Genomic DNA, 21,622 nt, shown 5'->3' with positions numbered 1-21,622 from the left:
GGCAGCCCCAGCAGTTTACGTGGCGTGGCCACCCTTGCCCCCTTGTGTTTTGATTCGTGTTTTGAAATGAGTCAGGCATGTGTGTTTGTGAAAGCAGCGGCAAGGGCTGATAAGAAGATGGGGTGCGCAAGGGAATCATGGGAAGAGGGCAAGGTATGCATGAGCTGGCTGGTAGCTCTTGCCTTTCCCAGTGCAGCTGCCAGTGCTCTTCTGTGGTGGCAGGGCTGTGCACAAGGAATGCTGGGAGCCAGCTCAGGTGCACGAGGCAGCATTTGCAGCTGCCTTCTGCTCCTTCCTCAACTCGGATCACCTAGCGGCAGACATCACACCAGTTGCAGTCGACTTTGCACTGCCCCAATTTTTATAAAGCCAATTCCAAATGGGGCGCGTGTGCAGTGTGGTGTGCGTTTGGAGGGGGGGTTGTGTGTGTATGTGGGGGGCATGCTGCATTATGGGTATTGGCACGCATGATGTGTGGCATGCAACAAAAAAAAGGTTCACCATCATTGATATAGATTTTGTTGATTTGATGAAATCTTTTACCTTCCTGTAGTTTGTTAATATGAGACACTGTAGGACTCTTGCCAGGGGTCAACTGAGTGGATATACTAACTGGGTTCCAGTTTCTGAAGATCTTTTCACTCTTTTTTTAAAAAAGTACCAATCAGTTAAGTATAATTTATGAGAAGGTCATGGTTTTTGGAAGGATCTGAAACACTACACAGGGTAATAATCTGGAAAGAACAATATGAGCATCCATAAATCTTGAACAGTAAGTTCTAGAACAGTGGCAATTTCCATGTAATGGAGATAAAAGTTGCAATTATTGTATATTTTTATAATTATCATTCAAATGAACAAGACTTCCATAGAACTCCATCTGTGATGAGAAGGAAGGCTTTAGGTTTTGATAACACAAATCAATAAATAAAGGTAACATTCCTGTCCAGGAAAAAACCTAACCTTGGTTTCTTTTGATTAATCAAAATCTCACTATTAAATGTCCGCATTTTGTCCATATTAGAGATGCTAGAATCTTATGTTAAATTATTTCATATATTTAATGCTTGTGAATAAATGAATATTAGTGCAGATCACTGAAAATTACAGTGGAAATACTCATGAATATTTCTAGGGAAGAAATCTAAATTATGGACAAAAACATTTTGGTTTCCTAAAAAAGCATAAGAATTTAAAAATGATTTCTTTCTGGAAATAACCTTGAGAACCTATGTGATATAAGTTGGACTAGAATTGGATACACTTACGTCCAAGTCACCTATAACTATGGAAACTCACTGGATGATTCAAAGTCACCAGGCTCAGACCGGCCTCAAAGTATTGCTCCTTTTAAAAATGAATATTTTTACAAGTACGGTATCTAAAAATTGTACTTGAAAACTGTGACTCTAAAATACAATATAACAAATAAACAAATAATTCATTGTATATCCGGATCTAACTATACAATGGGATGTCATCTTGGATTATCAAAAGGATCTCCATCTCAACCACAGCAAAGATCATTCAAAAGGTGACCAATGCTAGTTTCACCACATACTAAAATTCCCCTGAAGGGAATCCAGATAATCTATTTCATTTAATGTACATTTTCTCAGTTACTTTTCCCAAAAGAGAAACGTTAGATGAAAATGGATGAAACTGGATGAAAATGACCCAGTACAGTGTGGGTCCAGGGTCCAGGATTCAAAGTCAATTTGACAAAAGGCTGAAAGATTCTCTTACATGCCCCTGCAGGAGGCTCTCAGAGCCCCCTTCACCCAAGAGAGCATGTGTCACCTGAAACAAAACCATAGGATAAATATCTGCAGATTTATTTATTTATTTATTTATTTATTAGATTTGTATGTCGGCCCTCTCTGTAGACTCAGGGCGGCTCACAACATACAATAAAACAATTCACAACAAATCTAATAAATTAAAATTTTTTAAAAAACCCATTATTAAACCAGACATACACACAGACATACCATACATAAATTGTATAGGCCCGGGGGAGGGAGGAATGCCTCAATTCCCCCATGCCTGACGGCAGAGGTGGGTTTTAAGGAGTTTACGGAAGGCAAGAAGGGTGGGGGCAGTTCTAATCTCCGGAGGGAGCTGGTTCCAGAGAGTCAGGGCCACCACAGAGAAGGCTCTTCCCCTGGGACCCGCCAGACGACATTGTTTAGTCGACGGGACCCGGAGAAGGCCAACTCTGTGGGACCTAATTGGTCGCTGGGATTTGTGCGGCAGAAGGCGGTCCCGGGGATATTCTGGTCCGATGCCATGAAGGGCTTTATAGATTATAACCAACACTTTGAATTGTGACTGGAAATTGATCGGCAACCAATGCAGACTGCGGAGTGTTGATATAACATGGGCATACCTAGGGAAGCCCATGATTGCTCTCTGCACGATCTGAAGTTTCCGAACACTTTTCAAAGGTAGCCCCATGTAGAGAGCATTACAGTAGTCGAATCTCAAGGTGATGAGGGCATGAGTGACTGTGAGCAGTGAGTCCTGGTCCAAATAGGACTGCAACTGGTGCACCAGGCGAACCTGTGCAAACGTCCCCCTCACCACAGCTGAAAGATGGTTCTCTAATGTGAGCTGTGGATCGAGGAAGACGCCCAAGTTGTGGACCCTCTCTGAGGGGGTCAATAATTCCCCCCCCCGGGTTATGGACGGGCAGATGGAATTGTCCTTGGGAGGCAGAACCCACAGCCACTCCATTTTATCCGGGTTGAGTTTGAGCCTGTTGACACCCATCCAGACCCCAGCAGCCTCCAGGCACTGGCACATCACTTCCACTGCTTCGTTGACTGGACATGGGATGGAGATGTACAGCTGGGTATCATCTGCGTACTGATGGTACCTCACCCCATGCCCTTGGATGCAATGAGCATGCAGAAATATAGACACTCTGCCACCCTTAATGACACAAGGTAGGGTTAATAGTAATCTTAATAGTCTGCGGAGAGGGGCGGCATACAAATCCAATAAATAATAATAATAATAATAATAATAATAATAATAATAATAATCTTAACTAACGTTTAGTTAGGTTCAGTCTTTATTAAGCATCAGCAATGCTATAGATATCTCTTTCCTCTTTTCAACAGCCTCTATTCTCAATGAACCCTGAGGAGTGATGCGGCTTATAGAAGGGAATGGTCACATGGGTATGATCTGATCCAAATCCTTGACCTCTCACCTATTCGAAGCAGTGACCAAGGCTTTAATTGGACTGTGCAGCAGGGGATGGAATAATTCTCAACTCCACCTGAAACTCATCCAGGTCCATCAGTCACCAGGACAGACCAACCTAACGGGTCAAGCCCCATTGCATCAGATAAGGCAATACTGCACCTGATGATAATTTATGTATGATCTGACATTGATAAGGGAGACACCAAGACTCCCCCAATTTCAGATAACATAGCCATTCTGCTGACAGGAACAGCACTATCAAGGATGGAACCACTATCAAGGATGAAACCACAACCATGAACTCCCTGACCCCATTCTTAAGGGGGCACTTTCCCCAGACCATATGTCTGAGAAAGTTCATTGCCAACTGAGAGATGGAGTCAAGGACATCAGGCAGAATGTTTCTTTGTAACAGGGAAGCTGGTCCTGCAGCAACAATCTCAGTTGATTTATTTATTTTTATTTATTTATTTGTCCAATACACAATACATATTGAAGAGAATAGACATGTAGTAATATATATAAAGAAAAGGATAGGAGAAAAGATATAAAAATAGAGAAGATATATGAAAGGAAAAAAAGATATATGAGATAAAGGAGAGACAATTGGACAGGGGACAAAAGGCACACTGGTGCACTTATGTGTGCCCCTTACGACCTCTTAGGAACCTGGAGAGGTCAATCGTGGATAGTCTAAGGGAAAAATGTTGGGATTTAGGGGTTGACACTACTGAGTTCGGTAATGAGTTCCATGCTTCAACAACTTGATTGTTAAAGTCATATTTTTTACAGTCAGGTTTGGAGCGGTTAACATTAAGTTTGAATCTGTTGCGTGCTCTTGTGTTGTTGCGGTTGAAGCTGAAGTAGTCATTGACAGGTAGGACATTGCAACATATGATCTTGTGGGCAATACTTAGATTGTGTTTTAGGGTAGTTCTAAGCTTTCTAGACCCTGTATTGTTAGTCTATTTTCGTAGGGTATTCTGTTTCGAGTGGAGGAGTGAAGGGCTCTTCTGGTGAAGTATCTTTGGACATTTTCGAGGGTGTTGATGTCCAAGATGTGGTATGGATTCCAGACAGATGAGTTGTATTCAAGGATGGGTCTGGCAAAAGTTTTGTAGGCTCTTGTGAGTAGTGTGAGATTGCCGGAGCAGAAGCTGCATAGGATCAGGTTAACAACTCTAGAAGCCTTTTTGGCGATATTGTTGCAGTGGGCTTTGGCACTTAGGTCATTTGATATTAGAATTCCAAGGTCTTCTACTGAGTGGGGGTTGGCTGTGAGATTTTGTTTATTCAATTTATATATGAGGCTCGGGTTCTTTTTGCCGATGTGGAGGATAGAGCATTTGGTGGTTGATATTTGAAGTTGCCAGGTGTTAGACCAATCTGAGACAAAGTTGAGGTCTTTTGGGAGAGTAGATGTGTTGTCCGTGGTGTTGAAATGTTTTACATCATCGGCGAAAAGAACACAGTTGCTTGTGATGTGATAGCAAAGGTCGTTGATGTAGAGAATGAAGAGAGTAGGACCTATCACGCTGCCCCGGGGAACACCACTTTTGTCAGGGATAGGGATGGAAATGGCGCTTCCAATTTTTAGAACTTGTTGCCTGTTTGACAGGAATGCAGTAATCCAGCTGTGGAGGAATCCTGAGATGCCATAGGATTTGAGTTTTAGGAGTAGTTTGTCATGGACTACTGAGTCGAAGGCTTTGCAAAAGTCAATATAAATTGCATCAATGCATTTTCCTTGATCTAGCTGGGTAGTCCATATGTTTTTGCAGTGAAGTAGTTGTAGGTTGCAGGATAATTTCTTTCTGAATCAAAATTGTTTGTTAGACTGTAGGTTATTAGACTCTAAGCAAAGGGTGATAGATTGATTTATAATTGATATATGATTGATTCCATGATTTTACATGAGACGCAGCATAGTGATATTGGTCTGTAGTTGTCAATGAAAGAAGGGTCTCCTTTTTTGAAGATGGGGATGACTACTGCTTTTGACCATAGTTTGGGGAGTGTGCTGGTCCTGAAGGAATTTTGGAAGATAATGCTTAGAGGTCCAGCTATAGCAGAAGAGAGCTTTTTTAAGGAAGTATGGACAAAGACCATCTGGTCCGTCTGATAAGGAATATTTGAGGTCATGGATTGCTTTTTCAACGTGGTCTATAGTGAAGTTTATTTGGGTTAAGTTGTTGGGAGAGTTTGAAGTGCGATTTGCAAAGATGGTGGATGAGCCATTACTGTTAACAAAGACAGAGTAAAGAAAGAGTTGAAGAGGTTAGCTTTGGATGGATCACCGTGGTATTCTTTGTTGTTGGGTCCTATGAGAGGAGGAATAGGTCTAGAGTCATTGAGTTTGTTGTTGACGAAGTTGTAGAAGGCTCGGTTAGATTTGGTACGAAGGAGGTTTTCCTCTTGTTTGCTGTGATAGTTGAGACATTCTGCTTTTATTTGCTGGCATATGCTTTTGTAGCGGCTTTTGAAGTTGGTTACTTGGCCTATTTTGCTTTTACCCCAGAGAGATCTTTTTTTGGTTTGAAGTTTCTTTATCAATCATTTTATCATCTGTTTCTAATAAAATTTTATCTAATGCTGTTTTTGGTTCTATTCCCCTTTCTCTCTTATCTTTTTTATAACTCAATTTTGCCTGTAAATATTCCCACTATTCCATATCAATCCCTTCTTCTTTTAACTCTATTCTGGTTTTGAGAGATCCTTCTTCCTTCATCAATTCTGTATCTGTTATTGATTTTCCTGTTTTTTTTTAAGATTCTAAGGGAGAATACCAATATATAATGTCTCTATATATTTGTTTTTTAGTCTTTAACCAAATGCTTAACAACAATCTTCTTATGTAATGATATATAAAATAATGATGTACAATATGTTTTCCATCCCACAAAAAAGAGTGCCACCCCACCTATAAATCATGGCCTTCTAATTGTAAGATCCTCTTATCTTCTAGTTTTATCCAATCTTTAGCCTACACAATACTGCCGCTTGATAATACCCTTCCAGTTGGGCAATCCTAGCCCTCCTCTGTCTTTTGATTCTTGCAATAATTTTAATTTAATTCTAAGTTTTTTGGGCTGCCATATATATTTCCTTGTTATCTATTTAAGTTTATGAAATATTCTTGATTCAATTTTATCAGAATTGTCTAAAATAGGAAAAGAATCTTATGTAGAATATTCATCCTGATTACTGTGATTCTTCCCAGTATTCCTGATATTATTCAATATTATTCAGATTAATATAAAGGAAAGGATGATAGCTTTTGAAACATTGAAATAACTTCTAGCAATTTGCAATTTCATTTCATTCTAATGAACAGCAAAAAAAAAAAAGTGGCCATGAGTTTATCATTATTTTTTTCAATTATGGCAAGAAGGTATTGCCTTGTTTTCTCCTGAATTATTAAGCAGAAGTGGAAAGTCAGGACCTCAACCTCCAGAGTGACTGAAGGACAGATTGTTCTTCCTTATGGAAAGCCTTCCTTATAGGAAGCCAGAAGAGAGCATTGGAAACCTTCCTCCCACCCTCCCTCCCTCTACCACCCTTCCTCCCTCTCCCTCCCTCTCCCTCCCTCCTTCCCTGTTCCCTCATCACTTTCTTTCTGTATTAGTCTATTAATTACTTTAGCTTCTTAAGCAGGGTGGTGCTACTCAGGTCTTATCTGACCAGTATGATTTTGACCAGAATTGTCAGTTATTGTATAGGTCACAAGTGTTTAATGATTATTACTGAGTGGGATCTTTGGGGGCTTTACACTTTGGATAAATATTGGATTTTGTTGAACATTTCAAGAACGTCTTTCAATGATTTTCAGACACAGAACAGCACATACAACGGTTTGTAAATCCAGATTAGTTTAATAAGAATAATTGTTTGAAAGTATTCAAATCAGCAAGGATTTTTTGCATAGTTTTAAAGCTTCTATAATCCAGATTCCATTGGGCATTCATGTGGAAGATGTGTTGGAATTCCTAAATGATTGGAAATAATTTGAAATAAATTGGTATAGTACAATCATTCAATTATTTTTTTTATCTTTGTGCAGATAGTAACCCACAAAATACCTTTCAGTTCAACCTTTGTACATGATTTCTACTTGGGAGGAGAGGAGAATATGAATGGATCTAATAACTCTTATTTATCAGGTTGGTTTATGAAGTTGCCTTATTCCTTTTTCTGCAGCCACAGGTTTCTCTGCTAAATATTGTGGCACATAGTCCGTCCATTCCACCCACAATTTTAAATCCATGGATCTCTATGGGCCATTTTGCTTCCAGTGTTAATGTAATGGAATTCCATGTCTTCCTCATTTTTTTTCTTCATCCAAATGCTTCCATTCCCATTAACTCATTCAAGCAATATCTGAAAATATTTCAGACTTCCTTCCTTTCTTTTTTTCCCCAATGTTTCAAGGGTACTCAAATCATTGCCACTGTACTTCCTTTCAGATGCAGAAAATGGGATTTGTGGGATAACAAATTGGCGTAGATTTTATGTCTATCTGTCTATCTGTGTGTGTGTGTGTGTGTGTGTGTGTGTGTGTGTGTGTGTGTTTGGTTCTCAATGAGACTCATCCCTAGAGTTAGAAAGCAGATGACTCTAGATGGGATACGGAGGGTAATTCAGTCCCAAGTCTCAGATAGTTGCCTGTGGTTAACATACCATTTCAAACTCCTATTTTGGTACCTTTATTATTTTTTAATCTTTTTTTGGTACTCCAGTGTTTGGCATGTATGCAATCACCATTTAGTCTGAAATTTGTGTAAAAAGGGGGGAAACCTAATTGGGAATCCAATTAAAATAGTTTACATGAGAAAGGGGGATTCTACCTCTTCCAGGTCAGGTGAGTATCTCTCAATTGAAAAATGAGTGGCAGCAAAAGATCTCCCACCACCTTCACTGGTATTCAGATAGAAAAATATGAAAGTGGAAATTCAAGTGAAATAATTTGATAATTTGAGTCCTTGGAGAGGGGCAGCATACAAATCTAAATAATAATAATAATAATAATAATAATAATAATAATAATATTATTATTATTATTATTATTATTATTATTATTAGAAAGTTTGACATCTAATTTGCCAACATATAGATTTTCATGGAAGACAAGGCTCATCTGGTAGACACTTCTAAACTTCCTTGGTGTAAAATAAAATAAATGCTAGGAATATTTCAATTTTTGCATCTTACTTTAAGCAGCAAGGATTGTTGTTTTTACAAATTTCTACTTTCGTTGTACCGGTTGGACAATATTGGCTGCAAAAACCTTTTAATGCAACACAATCTGTTATGCTCTTTGCTTCCCCTGGAACTGGAAGAAAAAGAGAAATCAAACACCAGAACATGTTTTTAAAAGATTTTGTAGATCTGTTTTCCTAGAAAAGTAACATGTATTATTTTAGGAAGAACACTTTTAAAAAGAGCCGCCTAGGGGGGGAAAGGGGAAGATTTGTTGTTTTTTTGTAGACAAAATGATAACCAGAAATTTAAAAGATTTGATTATTGTTTCCCAGTTTTGATAAGGTTTCCAAAAAAATTCAAAAATTGGACATCAAAGCAGTTTATAACACCAACCCTAAAATACTGAATCAAGTATGCAAATATTGTATCTGACTTGCTGTTCAGTTTGGTAGATTCAGTTTGGATTAATTACATGTTTTTTTCTGGCTCTTCATCATAAATGTTATTGTAAAAGTTTCATCAGAATTGACTTACCCAGATCAGAAAAAATCACAAAAGTGAGGAAAAGAAGAACAAACCAAGGCTTCATGGTTATGGCAAGTTCAAGGTGGCTGGTTATTCTTCTCTAGTCCAATCTCCAAAAAAGCCTAGAAGATATGTTGCATTCTATCTTTTAAATAATCATCATGGGATGTACATTTCATTATAAATGCAAATATCAATGACAGCAATACAGAGGAACAATCGGATTGGTTCTTTCTCTTTGTCTTGATGTCAATTGGAAGAGGTGGTATTTTCCTTAAATGGCCAGACTCCACGACTGGAAATGCTTATTGGCTTATTTCTGCTGTTAAAAAAAAAAAAGAATGGTTTACTAGCCAAGTAAACTTTTTACCCAATAATATCCATAATCCATATTAGTTATTGTGGATAAAGATTGTCTGATTATGTTTCTGACCAGTATGCTTATCATGAACAGGATATTTCCAAATTGGATTATGGTATCCATTGGAAGGGAATTTCCACTGACGAGTATTTCCATTCTTTAATTTATTAATACGATCTCTGGAAAACAGAATGTTGAAACTGACTGCAGTATAAAGAGGAAATAAATCAACACTTTTATCACATTGGCTTCTTTTTCATTGATGTGCATAAATTCATTTCAAAGTCTTAAACAATTATTATTTTTTAATGCAACCAGAATTGCTCATAGTTGTGTTTACAAATTACTCTAATTGTTCTCTTGTATGTGATATCCTAGGCAAAGGATTTCTTTCTTTCTTTCTTTCTTTCTTTCTTTCTTTCTTTCTTTCTTCCTTCCTTCCTTCCTTCATTCCTTCCCTCCCTCCCTCTTTCTTTCTTTCTTTCTTTCTTTCTCTCTCTCTCTCTCCCTTTCTTTCTCTTTCTTTCTTTCTTTCTCTCTTTCTCTTTCTTTCTTTCTCCCTTCTTCTTTCTCTCTTTGTCTTGCTTCGTCTCTCTCTTTCTCTCTCTCTCTCTCTCTCTCTCTCACACACACACACACACACACATATAACCTAGTCTGGGCACAAAGTATCTATTGTTCATAAGTTTTTATTTCTCTCTATAATATATGTGATGCCAATAAATACCCTGTCTCTCAACTACATAATAATAATAATAATAATAATAATAATAATAATAATAATAATAATAATAATTTATTAGATTTGTATGCCGCCCCTCTCCGCAGACTCGGCATATGCATATTTACTTCGCAGTAAAGCTACTCTCTTTCAGTGGGATTTACTCCTAATAGTTACATATGATTGCAGGCAGGTAGCTAGCTAGGCTTTAAGTAAAATTTCTACATTAACAAAATTTATACCTAAACAGCAGAATATAGGAGCAAACAATCATAGCAAACCCATGGGCTTTTCTTCTTTAAATGGAAGTACTACTCATTTTAACCAGACATTAAGACTCATTAATTTGGAATATTAATATGGCTTGCACTGAACCTTGACTGTATTTGTTTTCCTTATAAACTAGCTTATAAACCAGCACACTTCCTAAGCTATGGTCGAAAGCAATGGTCATCCCCATCTTCAAAAAAGGAGACCCCTCTCTTGTAGATAACTACAGACCAATTTCACTATGCTGCGTCCCATGCAAAGTCATGGAATCAATTATAAACAAATCAATTACTCTCCATTTAGAAACTAAAAATTTGCTCTCTAACAAACAATTTGGTTTCAGAAAAAAACTATCCTGCAACCTGCAGCTCCTCCACTGCAAAAATATATGGACAACTCATCTAGATCAAGGGAAATCTACAGATGCAATTTATATTGACTTCTGCAAAGCCTTTGATTCAGTGGTCCACGACAAACTACTCCTAAAGCTCAAATCCTATGGCATCTCAGGATCCCTCCACAGATGGATTACAGCATTCCTGTCAAACAGACAACAAGTGGTCAAAATAGGAAGCACCATATCCACTCCCGTCCCAGTTAAAAGCGGTGTTCCCCAAGGTAGTGTACTGGGACCAACGCTCTTCATTCTCTACATCAATGACCTTTGCGATTACATCACAAGCAACTGTGTCCTCTTCGCCGATGATGTAAAACTCTTCAACACCACCGATAACACAACTACTCTCCAAAAAGACCTTGATGCTGTTTCTGAGTGGTCTAACACATGGCAACTCCAAATCTCAACTAGCAAATGCTCTGTCCTACACATTGGGAAGAAGAATCTGAACACCAAATACGAATTGAATAATCAAATTATCACAGATAATCCCCACTCGGTTAAAGACCTTGGTATACTAATAACAAAAGATTTAAGTGCCAAAGCCCACTGCAACAATATAGCCAAGAAGGCTTCAAGAGTTGTAAACCTAATCCTACGTAGCTTCTGCTCTGGCAATCTCACACTACTTACTAGAGCTTACAAAACTTTTGCCAGACCCATCCTCGAATACAGCTCATCTGTTTGGAACCCATATCGTATCTCAGACATTAGCACCCTTGAAAATGTTCAAAGATACTTCACCAGAAGAGCCCTTCACTCCTCCACTCGAAATAGAATACCCTATGAGACTAGACTTTCAATCCTGGGCCTAGAAAGTTTAGAAACTAAGACGCCTTAAACAAGATCTAAGTATTGCCCACAAGATCATATGCTGCAACGTCCTGCCTGTCGGCGACTACTTCAGCTTCAACCACAACAACACAAGAGCACACAACAGATTTAAACTTAATATTAACCGCTCCAAACTTGACTGTAAAAAATATGACTTCAGTAACAGAGTTGTCGAAGCGTGGAACTCATTACCGGACTCCATAGTGTCATCCCCAAACCCCCAACACTTTACCCTTAGATTATCTACGGTTGACCTATCCAGATTCCTAAGAGGTCAGTAAGGGGCGAGTACAAGTGCACTAGAGTGCCTTCCGTCCCCTGTCCTATTACTCTCCTATATATCCTCTATCTCTTCTTCTATTCTTTCATGATATACTCTATTCCTATATGTATATATGTATATGTGTATATATATGTATATATATATATGTGTATGTATGTATGTATGTATGTATATGTATGTGTATGTGTATGTGTATATGTATGTATATATATATATATGTGTGTGTATGTATATGTATATATATATATATATATATTCTGTTACTATATTCTATATATTCTATATATTTTATTCCTATATATTCTATTCCTATATCTTCTTTTCTATTCTTTCTTAGATATATTTTACTATGAGTATCTCCTCTATAACCTTCATCATGTATTTTACTATGTGTCTATTGATATATACTCACTAAAACCCTCATTGTGTATTGGACAAAATAAATAAATAAAATAAAAAAATAGCTTAACTTTGTGTCCTTTAAATCTTGCTTTCATTTCATGCCAATTGCTTTGGACCAAGAGCTCTGTTTTTAGGAAAAGAGACTGGGGGGGGGGGGGGAGCTTTGGAAAGAAAAGCACTGCAAGAGAGAAGGGGAATGGCCTGCTCTGGATTCCAGACTCCAAGCCTTCCTTGAGCTGGGAAGCCCTCCTCATTCTCATTCTTCCAATTCCTTCTCTTCTCACTCCCGGATCCTTCTCCCCCCGCCACTTCCTTTTGCTTTCAGAATGGGATGGCAAACCAAATTAAAACAGGAAGGAGGCAAGGATAGAAAATGGTGCATAGCTGCAAAACAGGAAAAGGTCATTTTTCAGCTGCTTTCTGGGACTGAAAAGTTGAGGGGACCCAAGCAGTGGTGGGTTCCACTTACATGGCTGCTGGTTCACTTCCTCAAGATGGCAACTCAGCTTCTGCACATGCTCAAAAGAAAAAAAGAGAAAAAAATTAAAAAGGTGGCGGCACCCACAGACTGGCATCGACTGATCTGGTCCAGTGACATCATCAGCGAGTCATCATTACCGGTTTGGGCAAAATGGTCCAAATCAGGAGGAATGCACCCCTGCTTTGGATTGGACTTTATATAGGGTCTGAAGCACAGGTGAAATGCAGCCGGTTCTCACTGGTTCACCTGAAAATTGCTTAGGGTCTGAAGTTCATGTAACAGTCCATCCAAAGTGGTTCAGTATAAAAGCTAAATGGAGCTGAAGGCACGTAGGTTTCTGAATAGTTAAGAGAAGATTAATTGCTCCTACCCATTCCATAGCTGATATATCTCAAAACATTCATTTGGCCCCATGTGAAATTGTCTTCAGGATTAGAGCAGCCTTTCAGCTCATTCTTCAGTATAAATTATGACTCACTGAAAAATTAAGAGGAAAACTCCTCAAGCAACTGATAAGAGGTAATAATTTCTAAATAAAAGTATATGAAGTGCATTAGTCTAAAAACTAATTGAAAGGATTGAAAGGAATAGTAAATGCCACACAGGTCAGAACGATGGAACAAAGGGATGCCACCTGACAGGTATTCTGCTAGTTAAGTTAAAGTGTGCAATGTATTATTATTATTATTATTATTATTATTATTATTATTATTATTATTATTATTATTATTATTTAAATTTGTATGCCGCCCCTCTTTGCAGACTCGGGGCGGCTCACAGCAAGGTATGAGCCAAGAAATTATAAGGAAGTGTTGGCATTACCTAAAGTTGAACAAGTAAAATGGAAAAAAGCTATAGACAAGGAAATGAAATCCATGGGAGACCATGAAGTAGAATAGAATAGAACAGAATAGAATAAGGAAAGGGACCTTGGAGATCTTCTAGGTGCAGGTGCAGTAGCACACTAGTCTCCTAGGTACAGGTGCCGTAGCAGAATTGCACTGGACTCCACTAGCATTCAGAGCCACGGGGGCGAACACACATCACTGTTCTACCTTAGCAGCCCACCTCTGGATCCATATAATCTATTTCATCAAAGGCCCTTTGCATCCATTTTCGCAGTCACCTTCCCCAAAATAGGGAGGTTAGGTACCTCCCTGTAGGAGGCTCTTAGAGCCCCCTTCACCCAAGAGAGCATGTGTCACCTGAAACAAGACCATGAAACAAATATCTGCAGATGCAACGAGCATGCAGAAATATCGACACTTTGCCACCCTTACTGACACAAGGTAGGCTTTATACCCTGCTTTCCCCAAAATAAAACATCCCCTGATAATAAGCCCAATCGAAGGCAAGTCAATAAGGTCAAGTGCTTATATCAGGGTTCAAAAAAATAAAAGACAGGGTCTTATTTTCAGGAAAACATGGGTAGTAGTCCTAACCAATGTTTAGTTGGGTTCAGTCTTTATTTATGTATTTATGTATGTATGTATTTATGTATATATGTATTTATGTATGTATGTATGTATGTATGTATGTATGTATGTATGTAGTTAGTTAGTTAGTTAGTTAGCTAGTTAGTTAGCTAGTTAGTCAGTCAGTCCAATACACAATACACATTGAAGAGAATAGACATGTAGTAATATATATAAAGAAAAGGATAGAAGAAAGGATATAAAAATAGAGGAGAAGATATATGAAAGGAAGAAAAGATATATGAGATAAAGGAGAGGCAATTGGACAGGGGACGGAAGGCACGCTAGTGCACTTATGTACGCCCCTTACTGACCTCTTAGGAACCTGGAGAGGTCAATCGTGGATAGTCTAAGGGAAAAATGTTGGGGGTTAGGGGTTGACACTACTGAGTCCGGTAATGAGTTCCACGCTTCAACAACTCAATTGCTAAAGTCATATTTTTTACAGTCAAGTTTGGACCGGTTAATATTAAGTTTGAATATGTTGCGTGCTCTTGTGTTGTTGCGGTTGAAGCTGAATTAGTCATTGTGCTTGTACTTGAAAACTGTGACACTAATCTAAAATAAAATATAACAAATGAAATAATTCATTGTGTATCCAGATCTAACTATACATTGAGACGTCATCTTGGATTATCAAAAGGATCACCATCTCACCCACAGCAGAGATCATTCAAAGGGTGACCAATGTTATTTTCACCACATACCAAAATTTCCCTGAAGGGGATCCAGATAATCTGTTTCATCTAAGGTCCATTTTCTCAGTTACTCTTCCCAAAAGAGGAAAGTTAGATGAAAATGGGTGAAACTGAATGAAAATGACCCAGTATAGTGTGGTCCAGGATTCAAACTCAATTTGACAAAGACTGAAAAGATTATTTTACATGCCCCTGCCAGATGCTCTCAGAGCCCCCTTCACCCAAGAAAGCATCTGTCGCCTGAAAACAAAACCATGGTTTAAATATCTGCAGATGCAATGAGCATGCAGAAATACTGACACTTTGCCACCCTTAATGACACAAGGTAGGGTTAATAGTAATCTTAACTAATGTTTAGTTAGTTTCAGTCTTTATTAAGCATCAGCAATGCTGTAGACATCTCTTTTCTCTTTTCAATAGCCTCAATTCTCAATGAACCCTGAGGAGTGATGTGGCTTATAAAAAATGAATGGTCACACGGGTATGATCTGATCCAAATCCTTGCCCTCCCACCTATTTGAAGCAGTGACCAAGGCTTTGAAGCAGTGACCAAGCAAAACAGGTGGAATAATTATCAGCTCTGCCTGGAACTCTCTGTGTCCATCAGTCACCAGGATGGATCAATGTAATGGATCAAGACTCACTGCATCAGATAATGGTAATACAGAACCTCATGATAATTCAGGTATGATCTGACATTGATAAGGAAGACACCAAGACTCCTTCAATTTCAAATAACATAGCCACTCTTCTGATAGGAACATCCCCATAACACTATCTAGAATGTGACCACTATCTTGTGTGGCCCATTAACTCCTGACCCCATTCTTAAGGCAGCAGGTTCTGAGAAAGGTCATTCTGAGTCATGGACATCAGGCAGAGAGGTTTCTTTGTAGCAGGGAAACTGGTGCCGCAGCAACAATCACAGTTGATCTCTAAAGCCATCTTAAAGAACAGGGTATCACAGATTCAATGATCTGTGGAGCAGCAACCCCATAAATTGAAAAAAGATTGTTGGATGACAATCACTTCTCCCCCCACAATCCATGATCCTAGCTGGAAACCCGGTTGGGCTTATTTCTGAAAGTACCAGCCTACCTTCAGGACTCAGATAGGTCTCAGTAATGCATCAAAAGACAGCCCTCTCATCAAGGATTATCTATTCAATGAGAGGCCTATTGCAAACCAACCTAACATTTAGAAATTGGTGCCACTAACTGGAAACATGGTTGGTGACCAGTTTCCTGAATGTGGAACCACAAGACAATGGCTCTGTTTTCCATGGAAAAACTATTCCATGTCTCCCACCATATCACCCCATGCCTGTCAGCACTATTATACTTTGACCTGCCCTTACCACCCATCAAAGGCAGTCCCATCTTCCAATCCAGGTCTCTAGCTCCCACTGTTGTCCATTTATACCCCAGACAGGCTTCACTATTTCTTAGCACCATCCGGATATCTAGAGACTATTTCCCCACTTTGCCCACAAAATACACTCATAAATATTATAGTCACACTCAAATGAAACTGTAGGTTGATTATCAATACCTCTGCCAAGAATGTGGAATGCCTGTCTGGTTAATGTGATTAAGCAAACCTACTTATTTAATCCTATTTATTTATTTATTTATTTGTTTGTCTGTTTGTTTATTTATTTATTTATTTATTTAAGGAAATGATTATTTACTCAGCTTCTGTTTATCTAAGTTAATTAAAACTCTTCTGTTTGTCTAAGATAAAAGATTAATTAGATATTCTGTTTAGTTAGCAATTACACCTTGACATGATCTGTCTGTATACTATATGTTATGTATTATATATGTATCTTTGAGACCATCTTCTACCACATGTCTCCCAGTGACCAATAAGGACCCACAGAGTTGGTCTATTCTAGGTCCTGTCAGCCAAACGGGTCTGTGAGGGAGGGCCTTCTCTGTTGCTGCTCTGACTCTCTGGAACCAGCTACCCACTGAGATCTGGGCTGCCTCCACCCTACTGGCCTTCCGGAAAGCTGGCTTTTCTGGCAAGCCTGGGGCCATTGATCTGATGGTGTACCATCAATATTCGGCCATAAATTGAAATCTATGGTTCTTACCTGTCAAATGTAATTGTTTTAAATTGTTTGGGGGGTTTAAATATTATATGGTATTTTTTTATCTTAGTTGTGAGCCGCCTAGAGTCCTTTGGGAGTTGGGTGGCATACAAATTGAAATAATTAAATTAAATTATTTAATCATTAATTAATGGTACAGTTAATTAGTACAGTTAATCTTTTATACTTGTATACACAAAAAAATTGTTATAAAAAAATAAAAAGCATGTTCGAAAAAGGCAGAGGGCCACAGGGGCTCAGCTATTTCTTTGCTCTTGGTTGTCCCCCACAGATAACAAGGGCCTCATAAATTTCATGCAGAAATTAATCCCTGGTGCCTTTTCAAATTGCATTTTGAACATATTGCTCAGATTTACGGCTAGCAGGACATATAGGAGAACGTGAGAGGGGAAAGTGTGCAAGTCGTTTTATTTTTTTATAGCCTAGAATTATTAGGATGGAAATCCTTTTTTTGTTCAGGATTTGCAGTATTTTGAAGCAAAATACATATATCTTTCTTATGGTCTCCTACTGATCATCATAAACTCTTATATGTATAGGGTTTTCCCTGTTTTCTGCATTTTGAAACATATATTTCCTTTAGATTTTTTTTCAAGGATTGGTGTAGTAAGATTGTGGCTTAGAAATCTTCTCAGAAAACATATGCTAGTCATATTGGCTGTAGCTGATAGTTGCAGGCAGCATCCAAAATGTTTCTCATCTCCTCAGTGATCTGCTTGTCTAAATTCATTCAGCATAAAAGTTAAATGGAGCATATAGGCACATAGGGTTCTGAATATGAGTGGTTATGAGAAGGGCAATTGTTCCCGCTCATTCCACAGCTCATATATCTCAAAACATTCATTTGATCCCTTGTGATATTATTGTCAGAATTAGAGAAGCCCTTCAATGCCATTCTACAGTATAAGTTATGACTCACTGAACAATTATGAGGAAAAGTTCTCCTCAAGCAGTTGTTAAGAGGTAATTATTTATGAGTCAAGTACAAGTATATGGAGTGCATCAGTCTAAAAGCAATGGGGACATTGTGCACAAGACCCCCTGCCTTCGCAGAAAAATAAGGTATGGAAGGCAGGATATTGCCATGTGAAGGAAATAAAGTGTGACAATCACACAGTACTTTCTATGATTTTTCAGATGAGAGATTGCAACAGATTTTGACATTCACATACACACTGTATGTATTTAAAGAAGGAAATAGGCTAAGTTACCTTTGACCTTGGCAATGTCAAGGCTTTCTAAATATGCTGAATCAAAATGAGTCATAGGAATCAACTGTCATAAAGTCCTGTGAAGGGGGGAATCAATTTGAAGGAGAATACATGGTTAAGGTGCACGATGAGGTTTTTTTCCTCAGTTCCCATTCTAAGAAGATTTAAGTAGTAGTCCAACTTACTTGTCTGCCTTGCTGGCTTTAAGAATATGCTTTATGTTTACATTAATTCCTTCAGGGGTGATTCTGCTTATATTCTTTACTGGTTCGCATCACCATCAAAGCGTGTGTTTAGTGTGAATCAATCAATCCAATTAAATCAAATCAATTTAAATCAGTTAATTCAGTTCAAATAATTTCATCTTGAAAGTTGACTTCCTTAATGCATTGGCTAGTCATTCATACTGTATTTAAAACCAGTAGCAAACTGCTATATTTCCTCCAGCCACATGATGTCACTAAGTGATCAATTCTCCAAGCCTTCTGTATGTGGCTCTTCTCTGAATAGCTTTAAATGACTCTTTTACTGTAACTTCCATGTTTGTACTTCCTGTCTTAGATGTTCTTTGTTTAAAGAGGACAGAAAGATAAGGATTCCAAAACAAAAGTTAAAATCTTCCAATTCCAAAAGGCAAATTTCAAAGAGAACCAATTAGGTAGTTGAAAATAATTCAAATGATGAGCAATTTCGCTATTTTAGAAACTTTCACTGAAAGGCCATATTGCATAGTTAGCTGCCTTCTTCAATCTCAGGCCATTTTAGCTCTGTCCAGCAACCAAGCGAGAAACAAAGGTCTAAAATCCCATTCAGGCACTCTCTGCTTACCATCATAGACAGAAAAACTCTGCTTCCCCTCTGCAAGTTAACTCTTTCCAATTCTCTTTCCAGATGGAATCATTCGGCTACCCTCCCGGCTTGGGTAGTCTCTGCAGCTGTGTCAGAATAGGCATGGCTGCCTGTCCGGCTTCATCACAGCTGGTGCATGACAAGCCAGTTCACCCAGCGGGGCATGCCAGCCCCTGCCAGGCCTCTGGCAACATCCCATGTGTCACTCTCCCTGCAGGAGAGATCCGGTCTGGGCCAAAAGGACCAAAACCCTCGGGCAATGGGACTTGGGGACATTTCCCTGGAGAGAGGGAAATATTCTGGTGCTGCAGTCACGAGACCCCGCCCCCTTCCCACATCTTGATTTATTATGCCGCTATCGACAAAGAGCAGGTCTGGCTGTGTGCAGACAACCCCTCTCCCTCTCTTTCTCTCTCTCTCTTTCTCTCTCAAAAAAATAAGAGACACACTCAAGGGGCCAAAGAGCCTCACATGGCTCATTAGCCGCAGTTTGCCAACCCCTGCTCTAGACATATCTGAGGAACACTGAGGAATGTAAGGTCACATGAATATGATCTGATCCAAATCCCTGAGTGCACACCTCCCCACACACTTTGAAGCAGGAACAACATCCAGGATGAGACCACTATCTTGAATTCTTGAGTAACCTCAAATTCCATTCCTAAGGAAGCAGATTCCCCAGACCATATGTCTGCAACAGTTCTTTTCCAACTGAGAGATAGAGTCAAGGACATCAGGCAGAGAGGTTGCTTTATAGCAGGGAAGCTGGTGCCACAGCAACAATCTCAGTGTCAGGCCCAAGCCTTCATTGGAGTAGAGGCTTTGGCCTGCCACAATTAGAGTACTCTATGGGAGTTGGGGAGGAGTGGTTGAATGAGAGGGGAAAGTTACTAGCCAGGATACATTCCTTCCAGAAGATTCAAGGTCATATTTTGTTCTGCACCAGCAGAAGATACCGGAGGGGTGGGGGGTGGACCCTGGATGCTGAAGGGCTGGAGTGGTCAATGTGATGAAATTTTGGGGCATGGGGATGTGGGATGAACTTTAATTTGGGTGGAGAACTGTAGGATAAATTAGTATCGGTTTGGCACAGTTCTGTTCCCACATGGCAATGTTAATAAATCTGAGCTTGGAAGAAGGCCAAGATTTGGACTTTGATTTATTTCTCGGATTGCTATTGGGATGCTGACATGCCCTAAAGTCATCTTAATGAACAGGGTGTCATAGATCCAGTGATCTGTGGAACAGCACCCCTATATGTTGTAAATGATAATTGGATTATAATTACCTCTCCTCCCACAATCCATGGCCTTCACTGAAAACTACTGGAAACCCAGTAGGGTATATAAAAATATCACCTTCACTTCAGAGCTCAGATAGGTCTCAGTCATACATCAAAGGGGGCAGGTTCCCCAGACCATATGCCTGAGAAAGTTCATTGGCAACTGAAAGTTCATTGCCAGTGGCCAGTCAGGGCCCACAGAGTCAGCCTTCTCCAGGTCCCATCAGCCAAACAATGTTGGCTGGTGGGCCCTAGGGGAAGAACCTTCTCTGTGGTGGTCCCGGCCCTTTGGAATCAACTCCCCCCAGAGATCTGCATTGCACCCACTCTCCTGGCCTTTCACAAGTCTTTAAAAACACACTTACCGGCAGGCCTGGGACCGTTGAGCACTGATGTCTTGCTCCAGTCAAATATTATTATTATTATTATTATTATTATTATTATTATTATTATTATTATTATTATTATTATTATTATTTAGATTTGTATGCCACCCCTTTTCGCAGACTTGGGATGAATGTAGTTGAATGGTTTTTAATTCTTGGGCTTTTAGGATTAGTCTTAATTAAATGTTATTATATTTTAAGGGCTTTTTAGGTTCTAGGATTAGTTATAGATCTAAGTTTGGATTTCTCATGATGTTTTGTATTTATTTCTATGTAATCAGAATACATTGGAAATTGATGAACTCTTGTAGAATGCTGGATAATGTTGAATACTAAGTAAGCTTGCAGAACCGGTAGCATTCAATTGGGAATCCAACCACTAGTTTAGAGTCTTCCTTGCTTTCTGCATTCTGAAGTTAAGAGTACTAAAGTTAGTGATATATTCTCTTCAGAATTTTTTCCAACATTAGCGTATGAGGCTTGGAAACCTTCTTCGAAAACATATCCTAGTTGTATTGGTGGTGTTGTGGTTAGCTCTGGCCCAGCTCCTGCCCTAAGGACTGTGGATGTGGGGGAGACATTGACCCCCTGAGAGAGGGTTCGCAACTTGGGCGTCTTCCTCGATCCACAGCTCACCTTAGAGAAACATCTTTCAGCTGTGGCGAGGGGGGCATTCGCCCAGGTTCGCCTGGTGCACAAGTTGCGACCTATTTAGACTGGGAGTCACTGCTCACAGTCACTCATGCCCTCATCACCTCAAGGCTCAACTACTGTAACGCTCTCTACAAGGGGCTACCTTTGAAAAGTGTTCGGAAATTTCATATCGTGCAGAATGCAGCTGCGAGAGCAATCATGGGCTTCCCTAAATATGCCCATGTCACACCAACACTCCGCAGTCTGCATTGGTTGCCGATCAGTT

At 39.2% G+C, this 21,622-nt stretch overlaps 1 long non-coding RNA gene across 2 annotated transcripts in view; it reads left to right on the top strand.

Moving 5' to 3' along the window:
• Nucleotides 1–15,511, top strand: part of LOC139161922 (uncharacterized) — a 31,867-nt gene extending 16,356 nt beyond the window's left edge. Inside the window, exons 3-5 of one of the 2 annotated variants that reach the window (XR_011558179.1) lie at nucleotides 3,126–3,360; nucleotides 7,274–7,373; nucleotides 15,280–15,511. This is a non-coding gene — a long non-coding RNA (uncharacterized lncRNA). Of the gene's footprint in view, nucleotides 1–3,125; nucleotides 3,361–7,273; nucleotides 7,374–10,632; nucleotides 11,014–15,279 lie in introns of those variants that run through there. The other variant, XR_011558178.1, reaches the window with a different exon arrangement.
• The last annotated feature ends 6,111 nt before the right edge of the window (nucleotides 15,512–21,622 follow it).

The sequence above is a fragment of the Erythrolamprus reginae genome, chromosome 1 (assembly GCF_031021105.1).
Source record: "Erythrolamprus reginae isolate rEryReg1 chromosome 1, rEryReg1.hap1, whole genome shotgun sequence".
Lineage (NCBI taxonomy): Eukaryota > Metazoa > Chordata > Lepidosauria > Squamata > Dipsadidae > Erythrolamprus > Erythrolamprus reginae.
This window is presented reverse-complemented; position numbering and strand designations above follow the sequence as displayed.